Source organism: Tamandua tetradactyla, chromosome X (assembly GCF_023851605.1).
Source record: "Tamandua tetradactyla isolate mTamTet1 chromosome X, mTamTet1.pri, whole genome shotgun sequence".
Taxonomy (NCBI): Eukaryota; Metazoa; Chordata; class Mammalia; order Pilosa; family Myrmecophagidae; genus Tamandua; species Tamandua tetradactyla.
This window is the reverse complement of record NC_135353.1, coordinates 89,520,036-89,530,733: the sequence shown is the minus strand read 5'-3', so window position 1 is coordinate 89,530,733 and position 10,698 is coordinate 89,520,036. Positions and strand designations below refer to the sequence as shown.

General features: G+C 40.5%; 1 pseudogene; it reads right to left on the bottom strand.

The window, feature by feature from the left end:
- Positions 1 to 4,162: 4,162 nt before the first annotated feature.
- LOC143671922 (AP-1 complex-associated regulatory protein pseudogene) lies at positions 4,163 to 7,884 on the bottom strand (annotated as a pseudogene).
- Between the last annotated feature and the right edge of the window lie 2,814 nt (positions 7,885 to 10,698).

Genomic DNA, 10,698 nt, shown 5'->3' with positions numbered 1-10,698 from the left:
ACCAAGAAACAGACAATCACAACTTGAGTAAGAGAAACAATTGATAAATATCAACACTTAGATTAATTTAAAGCCTAAAATTTCATGTACTGTCTTGACATCTTTGAATGTCAAGTCTAAGCTTGAGTTCTTCTGCTCACACAAGATACTACCCTACCCAGCAGGAAAGTTCCCCTATCAGCCAGACAAGCTGCACTCCACTCAGTTCTCAATTTAACAGATTTTACATCCTTGCCAGCCCATGAAATATTTCAAATATACCAATCATATTCTCCTTCAGGAACCAGGGGACATCCCACCCTACTGTTACTATAAGGTCTGCTCCCATAATCCCTGCTTGTTTGCTTTGCTCCCAAGTGCAACCCGTTTTTGGTGTGCATGACTCACAGTGTCCTCCTCCTCCAGGCTGTGAGTATATCACTAATATACTGCTGTCAATCTCATCTGTCCAATGTTTGGAGTCATGTGTTTGACACTTCCTAGAACTCTAGGGAAGAATTATCACCCTCACCTGTGAGGTGTAAGGGAGGTGAATAAAACACAAGATGATAGAGATGTTATAATCATATGACAGGATTTTAAAGCAGTCATCATAAAAATGCTGCAATAAGCAATTTTTCACAAACATGTTGGAAAGAAACAGAAAAAAACAGAAAGCTTTATGAAATAAATACAAGATACAAAGAAGAGCCCAATGGAAATTTGAGAGCTAAAAAATACAATAACTGAAATAACTTGTATGGCCTCAATGATAAAAGGAATATGACAAAGTAAAGTATCAGTGGACTTAAGATAAAATGATAGAACTTAATCTGAACAACAAAAAGAGAATAGATTGAAAAAAAAGAACAGAACCTCAGGAACCTGTGTGACAGTAACAAAAGTGCTAATATTTGGATTATTGGAGTGGTAGAAGGAGAGGGAAAAGTATGGTATAGAAAAATTACTAGAAGAATTATAGAGTTGGAGAACAGATTAGTGACAGCCAAGATGAGTAGAAGAAGAAAGTGGGATTGGTATGGCTATAAATAGGTAGCACAATGATCTTTGTAGTGATAGAATATTTCTGTATCTTGATTGTTGTGGTGGCTACATGAATCTACATATTTGCTAAAATTGCACACACACACATACAAATGAGTGCATGTAAAACTGGTGAAATTTGAATAAGGTTTGTGGATTCTACCAATATCAATTCCCTGGCTTTGATATCATACTGTAGTTATGTAAGATGTTACCAAAGGGGGAAACTGAGTGAAGGGTACATAGAGCCGCTGTACAATTTTTCCTTCCAGTGAATCTGTAGTTATTTAAAAATTAAAAGTTAAAAGAAATTCTCTCCATAATCTAAGACCAAATGTGATTGAAACAGAAGAGAGATAAAACTCAAAATCAACACACCCTAAAATGTATATGCAATTTCAAGGGAATCAAAATATCCAAAACTATTTTGAAAATGAAGAAAAAAGGTAATGGACATACACTTCTTGGTTTCAAACTTAGAACAAAGCTACAGTAAGCAAAGCAGTGTGGGACTGGTATAAGGATAGACATATAGACCAATGGAATAGAATTGAATACCCAGAGTGCCAAGAGTAATCAATGGGGGAAGAATAGTCTCCTTTACAAGTGGTGATGAGAAGATTGAATTTCCAAATGCAAAAGAATAAAGTTGGACTCACATATACATATACATACACATATACATATTCATATACATATACATATACCAACTCAAAATGGATCGATGGCCTAAATTAAAAAGTTAAACCATAAAATTCTTGGAAGAAAACATAGGGGGAAATCTGAATGACCTTGGACTTGGCAATGGATTCTTAAATGTGACATCAGTGACACAGGAAACAAAAGAAGAAATGGATAAATTGCACTTCATTAATATTAAAAACTTTTGAGTATCAAAGGACACTGAAGAGATTGAAATGACAACACACAGAATGGGAGAAAATATTTGGAAATCATATATCTGATACAGGTTTAAGAATATATATATAGAACTCCTACAATTCAACATAAAGATGAACAACCCAGTTATAAATGGCAAAGACTTGAACAGACATTTGTTCAAAAAAGATAAGCAAATAACCTATAAGCCATTGATTGTATACTTTGGATGAGTACATGGTAAGTGAAAATATATACAATAGAAAAAATAACCTATGAGCCCACAAAAAGATGCTCAACATCATTAGCCATTAGGGAAAAGACAAATAAAAATTGCAATGAGATACCATATCACACACACTGGAATGGCTCTAATAACTTTTAAAATCATTTTTAAATGTAAAAATTTGTTTATTCACAAACCTTGAGAAGTTATCATTCCTTAAAAAAATTCCTTATGAACAAAATGCCAATAAAAACTTCAATAGTAGCTTATGTCAAACCAAAAATATACATTAGATGTATACAAACTTTAAAAAGCATAACACGGTCAATGTGAATGTCAATTACCTTTAAAATATTTCCAGTGATTTAGTTACAACTTAAATTATGTTAAGAAAGACATAAATAATAGCATTATCTAATTTATTATATTTACATATTTAGTCAGTGTCATTTATTTCTACGACATCAAAAAAAGAGATGTAACTACAGATGTCATTGCTTCACAGTTCAAATATTGAAAGGGCCACATGATTTTTTTTAAGTACAGCAAGAACTTTTATTTTACTATTTATATCTGGACCTTCCTATATTTTTAAGAAAATGCACCCTCATTGTTACAAGAAAAAGAAAATTTTAAAACACTAAGGGAAAAAACTAAAAAACTGATTGCTTACTAAAATTTTATTCAACCCTCAATGAAATCAAGTAAAGCAATTATGTCAGGGAGTGTTTTATATTCTTGGCCTTTTCAATTAATACTTAAACTTTAGAAATTTTGGAATTGTATCCCATGCCAAACTCTGAAATCTGTACTACAACTAATTGTGCAATGTACTTTGAAATGTATTGTTTTTTGGATATATGTTATTTATTACAAGAAAAAAAGTCGATTGCAATAATAAATGCACAGCTGTATGATGATATTGTGAACCATTGGTTGACACTTTGGATGATTACATGGTATGTGAATATATAAAATATATCCATAAAAAATTAATACATAAACTTTAGGGAAAAGAAGAGCTACTGTATATCATAAAATGTATATATTAATATAATTAGTTCCATTCTTTAAAAGCACCTTGTACTACAAGGCAATGAAAAGTTTAATAAATCAATGGATCCTTTCATACCAGAAAGAATTTTATTTACTTTAAAACATCCATAGTATCTCTTTTTAGTTTTCCCTCCCTAATAAATCATGCACAGAGAGTATGTTCTGTGTAAAATCGTTCTCATTTAAGATGAAAATGTAAAATTTCATTGGAAATGTAGAATTTTTTAAAATGACATCTAGAAATGTAATAAGTCAATGAACTTAAACCAATATTCATTTATAGTGACAATGTAAAATGAAGTGAAAAGTAAATGCATATTTTCTTAAATATTACTTTTGATTATTACAACTTTAAATGTCCAAACTCTAAAACCTTATTTTCATCATATTATCCTTTGCTTGCAGTCAATCAACATTATTAAGCTAGAATACACAATAAGTTTTGAAAGAAATGGATACTTTACCATTCTTTTAGGGACATCTACCCAATAAATTATACTTAAAACTAGAAAACAAATCATATAAATAAATAATTCTGGAAAAGGGAACAATATTCTATATCTGAATCTGGCAATCAATCTTCATGCTCCCTTCACATCTAATGGTAATTTTTTAAATGTTTTAATATTTTCACATTTAGATACTGAAATTGACAATAAAGCATTCCAAGTGAAGTTAATAAAACTATTTTAAAAAGTGAAAATCCAAAGAATGTTATAAAGAAAATATAGTTAAAACAAATTTAATCAGTAGTATGACAGAATGATTTAATTTTTCTTGAAATGCAGAAGGCAGATGATGAAATTGAACTTAATTCTGAAGTCATTCAGACATATCATTCCTATTCCTTTCTAATAAACTTTTACAAAATGGTTTCTTACCCCTCCTTTACAAAAAGGCTCAGCACAACCATTTATGCATTCTGATTGAATTTTAACATTTGGTCATAACTGATAAACAAGATCACACAATTTTACCCTACCGATTCTGCTGATCTGTAGCAAAATGCTCTATGCCAGAATTACTTCTAATACAGGATTTACAGATCCAGAATACTCAGAATTGCCATTATCATCCATTTCATCATAACAAAATCATTTTGCCACTCCAGCCCATTGGAATCATCAAAAGCTGAGGTAGGATTACAATCAGTTTTCTTGCTGCTACACTTAAGTGCTGTCCAAAGAATACCTTCCTTTGTTTTGGAACGTTCTCTCATTGGAAATTCTATTCATTCCTCCTTCATCTTCCCACTCTAGAGCTAAGGATGTGCTGTCATCATTGCCACTGGTTGATTTCATCTCGGTCATTAAGTCACAACTGCTTTCTGTATTTGTCAAAACGGTAGCATCTGACCAGTCTACCACGAAAAACTTCATACTGTGATTTTATATTTCTCAGAAAAAAGATTCAAAGTCATCTTCTGGTCCAGAACTTTGATATTCCCCATTGTTGGAAGGATTGTATCGCTGCGCAATCCTCTACCTTTCTTGCTCCAAGAGCTTTCACTGCTTTGCTACCCTGGCTGCTTCATGTTGTGCAGCATATAAAGAGTCTTCTTCTAATCTTCTCTTCTTGTAAGGCTCTTTTTGAATTTTCATATCTAAGATTTTTCTGTTCTTCAGCAATAGAATCATGCCTCTCTCTTAGGTCAACAATTTCTTGTAAGTGGCCTATGACTGCTTTCTGGGTTTTCCCCTTCATCACTTTCTACTAGACTCTCCAAATCTTTAAGTGCTCACCTCTTGACCATGTTCTAAAATACTTCTACCCTCTACTGCCTCCTATGTGCTGCATCCGCCCCACTTCTTCGCGGAGGAGTCCAAAGCACTGCTTTCAGCTGCAGCGACACCAATCATCCTCCAACTCCCGCGCAAATCCCAAACCCAGGCCAGACAACCACATCCGTGTGGCACAAGCTTGAGAGGGATCACTCGCCAAGGGCGAGCCGGCCAGAGCATGGCGGTGTCAGGGCTGAGGCGAAGGATGATGCATGAGGAACTAAAACAGGGTTACTCCAGCAGCCTCTGAGCCACTTCTGTCTTGTGAGAGGAGTGCCTGTCTGTGGGGTTTGGACTCTCTTGCTGTGCTCATGGCCCCTTGCGCTCTCAGCCCCCAGCCCAGCACGAGTGTCTAGCAAGTTTTAAAAATGGAAAATAAGTTTTGACAAGAATGTAGAAGAAATTGGTACCCTAGTACATTGCTGGTCGCAATTTAAAATGGTGCAGCCTCTGTGGAAAACATTTTGTTGGTTCTTCAAAGGTTAAACAAAAAACTACCATATGACCTGTCAATTCCACTCTTAAGTGGAACCTAAATGAATAGAAAATGAGAATGCAAAAGATGCTGTTCTAGTTTTCTAGCTGCTGAAATGAAGCATACCAGAAATGGAATGGCTTTTTTTTTTTACTTTTTTATTAATTAAAAAAATTACAAGAAACACAAACATTCCCAACACATACACTCAGCAATTCACAATATCATCACATAGTTGCATATTCATCATCATGATCATTTCCCAGAACATTAGCATCAATTCAGAAAAAGAAATAAAAAGACAACAGAAAAATACAACAAACAGAAAAAAAATTTTACATGCCATACCCCTTACTGATCCCTTTCATTGATCCCTAGCATTTCAAACTAAATCTATTTTAACATTTGTTCCCCCTATTATTTATTTTTATTCCATATGTTCCTCTCATTTGTTGACAAGGTAGATAAAAGGAGCATCAGACACAAGGTTTTCACAATCACACAGTCACATTGTGAAAGCTATATCATTATGCAATCATCATCAAGAAACATGGCTACTGGAACACAGCTCTACATTTTCAGGCAGTTCCCTCCAGCCTCTCCATTACATCTTGGATAACAAGGTGATATATATTTAATGCATAAGAATAACCTCCAGGATAACCTCTTGACTCTGTTTGGAATCTCTCAGTCATTGACACTTTGTCTCATTTCACTCTTCCCCCTTTTGGTCGAGAAGGTTTTCTCAATTCTTTGATGCTGGGTCTCAGCTCATTCTAGAGTTTTTCTCAATCCCTTGATGCTGAATCTCAGCTCATTCTGGGATTTCTGTCCCATGCTGTCAGGAAGATCCACACCCCTGGTAGTCATTTCCCACATTGACAGGGGGAGGGTGGCGAGTCTGCTTGCTGTGTTGGCTGGAGAGAGAGGCCACATCTGAGCAACAAAAGAGGTTCTCTTGGGGGTGACTCTTAGGCTTAATTTTAAGTAGGCTTGACCTATCCCCTGTGGGGTTAAGTTTCATATGAACAAACCCCAAGACTGGGGGCTCAGCCTATAGCTTTGGTTGTCCACACTGCTTGTGAGAATATCAAGAATTCTACTTGGGGAAGTTGAGTTTTACCCTGTTCTCACCATTCCCCAAAGGGGACTTTGCAAATACTTTTCCACTCACTGATCAAATCACTCTGGGATTCATCAGGGTATCATCTGGACAAACCAACAAAATCTCATGTGCTATACAAAGTTCCAGGTACTTAAGGTGTTCAATCAACTATCTACATAAGTTATATTAGGAGATGCACTAGTCAAAGTATAGATTTGTACCAAGTAAACATGTTTTGCTTTAGTCTCACACATTAGTTGAAAATTTAAAATATTAAGTACCATCTATTTTCAGCACACTGCAGTAATGACATTCTTTTGTTCTTCCTCATGCAAAAACATTTTTTAAATTTGTACATTTAGTCACTATCATTATACACTCTAGGCATTCCTAGATTACACCATCTCGATCTTTATCATCTATCTTTCTTTGTGATTTCATTTATGCCCCAGCCCTCCTCCCTCTATCATTCTCATATGCAGTTTATTCAGTGTTTTAACATAATTGTATTACAGTTAGGTAATATTGTGGTGTCCATTTCTGAGTTTTTATTTTCAGTCCTGTTGCACAATCTGTATCCCTTCAGCTCCAATTACCCAATATCTTACCCTATTTCTATCTCCTGGTGGTCTCTGTTACCAAGGAAATATTCCAAGTTTATTCACTAATGTCAGTTCATATCAGTGAGACCATACAGTATTTGTCCTTTTGTTTCTGGCTAATCACACTCTGTGGCGTATTTCTCAGGGACTGGAGCCTAGCCAAACTTAAAATTTTTTAATGTTTCTCTCCCTCTCTAGGTTCACTCTCTGCCCCCCATATCTGTAACCTAGCTCACTGTTCCCCCCTTCCCCCTCTTGTCGTAGACCACCCATTTCCATAGCCCACCACAAAACCACAGGCCTTCCTGTTATTCTCTATACTTCCCTATCCCCGAAACATACCCTTCTGCCTAGCAACTGCCGCTAAGCTTGTGTGAGTGGCTCCCTCCTCTTGACGTGTGAGCCCTTAACCCCACCTCTCCCCCGAGTGTACTTAAGCCCAGCGCTCCCTCAGCCCCGGGTCTTCGCGGGGTCGTCGTGCAGCCTGCATGTTGTCCCATGTCCCACCTCTCGGGTTCCCCAGGTGACCCATCTCGGCTGTAACAATAAAAGCTTAAACCCACATTCGGCCTCTGTGAGGACATCATTCGCGTGACCGCCGGCAGGGGATAGGCGCCGGCTTCGGCTTCCCAGGTTAATTTCCGTGAGCTCGCTCCCCAACCCCACCCGGTGTGCCAGACGGCCTGACCGACTGGAGCTCTCCGACGGCAAGTGGCGCCCGAACAGGGACCCTTCATCGCCCGCCGCACACCGGAGACACTAGGACCTCTCTTCTGAACCAAGGTAAGCCCCCTAGACTCTCCTGCTTAAATAAACGCAGTCCTAGTCTCTACAAGCAGTGAGTAGTCCCCTCCAAAGTTCGACATGGGTCAGTCTCTCTCTAAGAGTCAGGTCCCTCAAGTGCGCGCCCTGGCCGCCTTGTTGGACACACATAGATGTAAGGTTTCTGCTCGTCAGCTTCAGGTTTATTGGGACCTCTTGCTGCCCTTCAACCCCTGGCTACTAACGAGTCCACTTTGGATCCCGGCTACCTACGATCAGCTCATTGCCCGGGTCACAGACAAAATGGAACATGAGGGCAAGCGTTTCCCCCCGGACTTCTCCCCACCCTCTTTACTATCCGCTCCTGCCTTCAAGGCTCCTTGCCCCCCATAGACGGCCGACCCAAGCAGGTAAATGCGGCTGCTGCGGAGGCCTCGTCATCAGGCTCCGAGTCCGATTCGGATGCCGAGTCCTTGCTCGAGCAGTTAAATGAGCGACTCGAACAACACCCGCCCTTACGGGAATATGGCGGAGAGGCTAACGGCGGAAACCCAAACTCCACCCTTCCGCCTTCTTCCTCGCCGCCCGGGCCGGAAGGGAGTCGCAACCTTTGCCCCGCCCTCCCTAAGGACGTGGAGGCGAAACTTCCTGACTCCTCCCCCTTGCCTTCTGCCCCTCCCCCGGCTTCCAGCCCCGCTCCCTTCAGCACCACCAACCCCTTCTTCCCGGAAGCGCAGCCACCATCTTACGTGCCCCCGCCGCCATCTTACGCAGGGCCGTGCCCGAGGCAGGTGCCATCCTTTTTACCCGGGCCACTCTGCCACAATCCCACGGGCGGCAGCCCTCTCCCAAGTCCGGAGCAGCCTTGGCCCTCGACCCGGCCGCTGCCTCCGACACAGGCAACACTCTTCCCCATCAATCTCACTCCTTCCCCGCAGCGCCCATTTCCTTGGGTTCCGCATAGCGAGGAAGATATAAAGCGACTGCGCAAAGCAGTCAAAGAGGATGGGCTTACAGGTCCCTACGCTACCCATCTCCTAGAAGGGCTAGCCCAAGAGCTTAACACCCCTCATGATTGGACCTCTTTAGCCCGAGCCATTCTCACCCCTGGGCAGTTTGTAGACTGGAAAGCTCATTTCAATTCCGAGGCGGAGAAAGCCGCTTGGGAAGCAGCTGCGCAACAGGGTCCTCCAGGACTGGGCCTCCCTCTCGAGTGTTTTCTAGGAACAGGTCCCTACTTTGACCCATCCGTCTATCTACAGGCCCCATATGCCTTTTTTCTTAAGTTAAGGGAAGTGGGCCTAAAGGCTTTCCGCGATTGCTCTGCAGCTAAGCCCGAGCAGCTCTCTGCCCTAGTCCAAAAGCCTGATGAAGATTTTGCCTCCTTTGTCTCGAGAGTGCAAGAGGCGTGTCAAAAAAGAGTTGCTGATACGCAAGGGCAAAACCTTCTTGCTAAAGAGTTCATCTTTGAGGGTGCTCGTCCTATATTCAAACAAGCGTTAATGGGCATCAGGGAAAAAACTATTTCAGATTGGGTGTTGGCGTGCTCCAATGTCAATCCTAATACTCAGGAGCTGACTACCACCCTATCCATCGCCCTCTCGCAATGCCTCGCCTCAGTCCTTGCCCTCTCCCAAGATTGCTTCCGCTGTGGGGAAACAGGACATTTTGCTCGGGAGTGCCCTCAGCGGCACCCAGGTCCCACACCCCCCTTGAGGGGAAGCCTGAGGCCCAGTGCCGGACAGCAGCGTAAGCCCCTTACCCCTTGCCCGAAATGCGGGCAAGGATACCACTGGGTGCGTTTCTGCCGCAACTCTGACCAACAACCCCAGTCTTTAAACTTAAAAGGGGGCAGGTCTCAGCCCCGCAACCAAGAGACCAAAAGAGTTCGGGAGAACTCCCCCAGACCATAATGTGGACCATTCCCATTACCCCTAACAAGCCCACCCGTAAACTCAAGATCGGAGCCGATTGGCTTCTTGGTACGGTGGACTCGGGAGCAGAAATTTCATGTCTTCCAGCCAAATGGAAAAACTTATGCCCAACTACCGCAGGGCCCGTGGTGCTCGGCACCACAGGCTCTGCCCCCTTGGAGCGAGCCGCCATCCCCCTTACATGGGAAGATGAAGAGGGCGTCCGAGGTATCTTCAGACCACTGTTCTTAAATACCATTGACCAAATCTTGTGGGGGCGAGACATCCTAACAGCCTCTACATAAGTTATATTAGGAGATGCACTAGTCAAAGTATAGATTTGTACCAAGTAAACATGTTTTGCTTTAGTCTCACACATTAGTTGAAAATTTAAAATATTAAGTACCATCTATTTTCAGCACACTGCAGTAATGACATTCTTTTGTTCTTCCTCATGCAAAAACATTTTTTAAATTTGTACATTTAGTCACTATCATTATACACTCTAGGCATTCCTAGATTACACCATCTCGATCTTTATCATCTATCTTTCTTTGTGATTTCATTTATGCCCCAGCCCTCCTCCCTCTATCATTCTCATATGCAGTTTATTCAGTGTTTTAACATAATTGTATTACAGTTAGGTAATATTGTGGTGTCCATTTCTGAGTTTTTATTTTCAGTCCTGTTGCACAATCTGTATCCCTTCAGCTCCAATTACCCAATATCTTACCCTATTTCTATCTCCTGGTGGTCTCTGTTACCAAGGAAATATTCCAAGTTTATTCACTAATGTCAGTTCATATCAGTGAGACCATACAGTATTTGTCCTTTTGTTTCTGGCTAATCACACTCAGCATAATGTTCTTCAGGTTC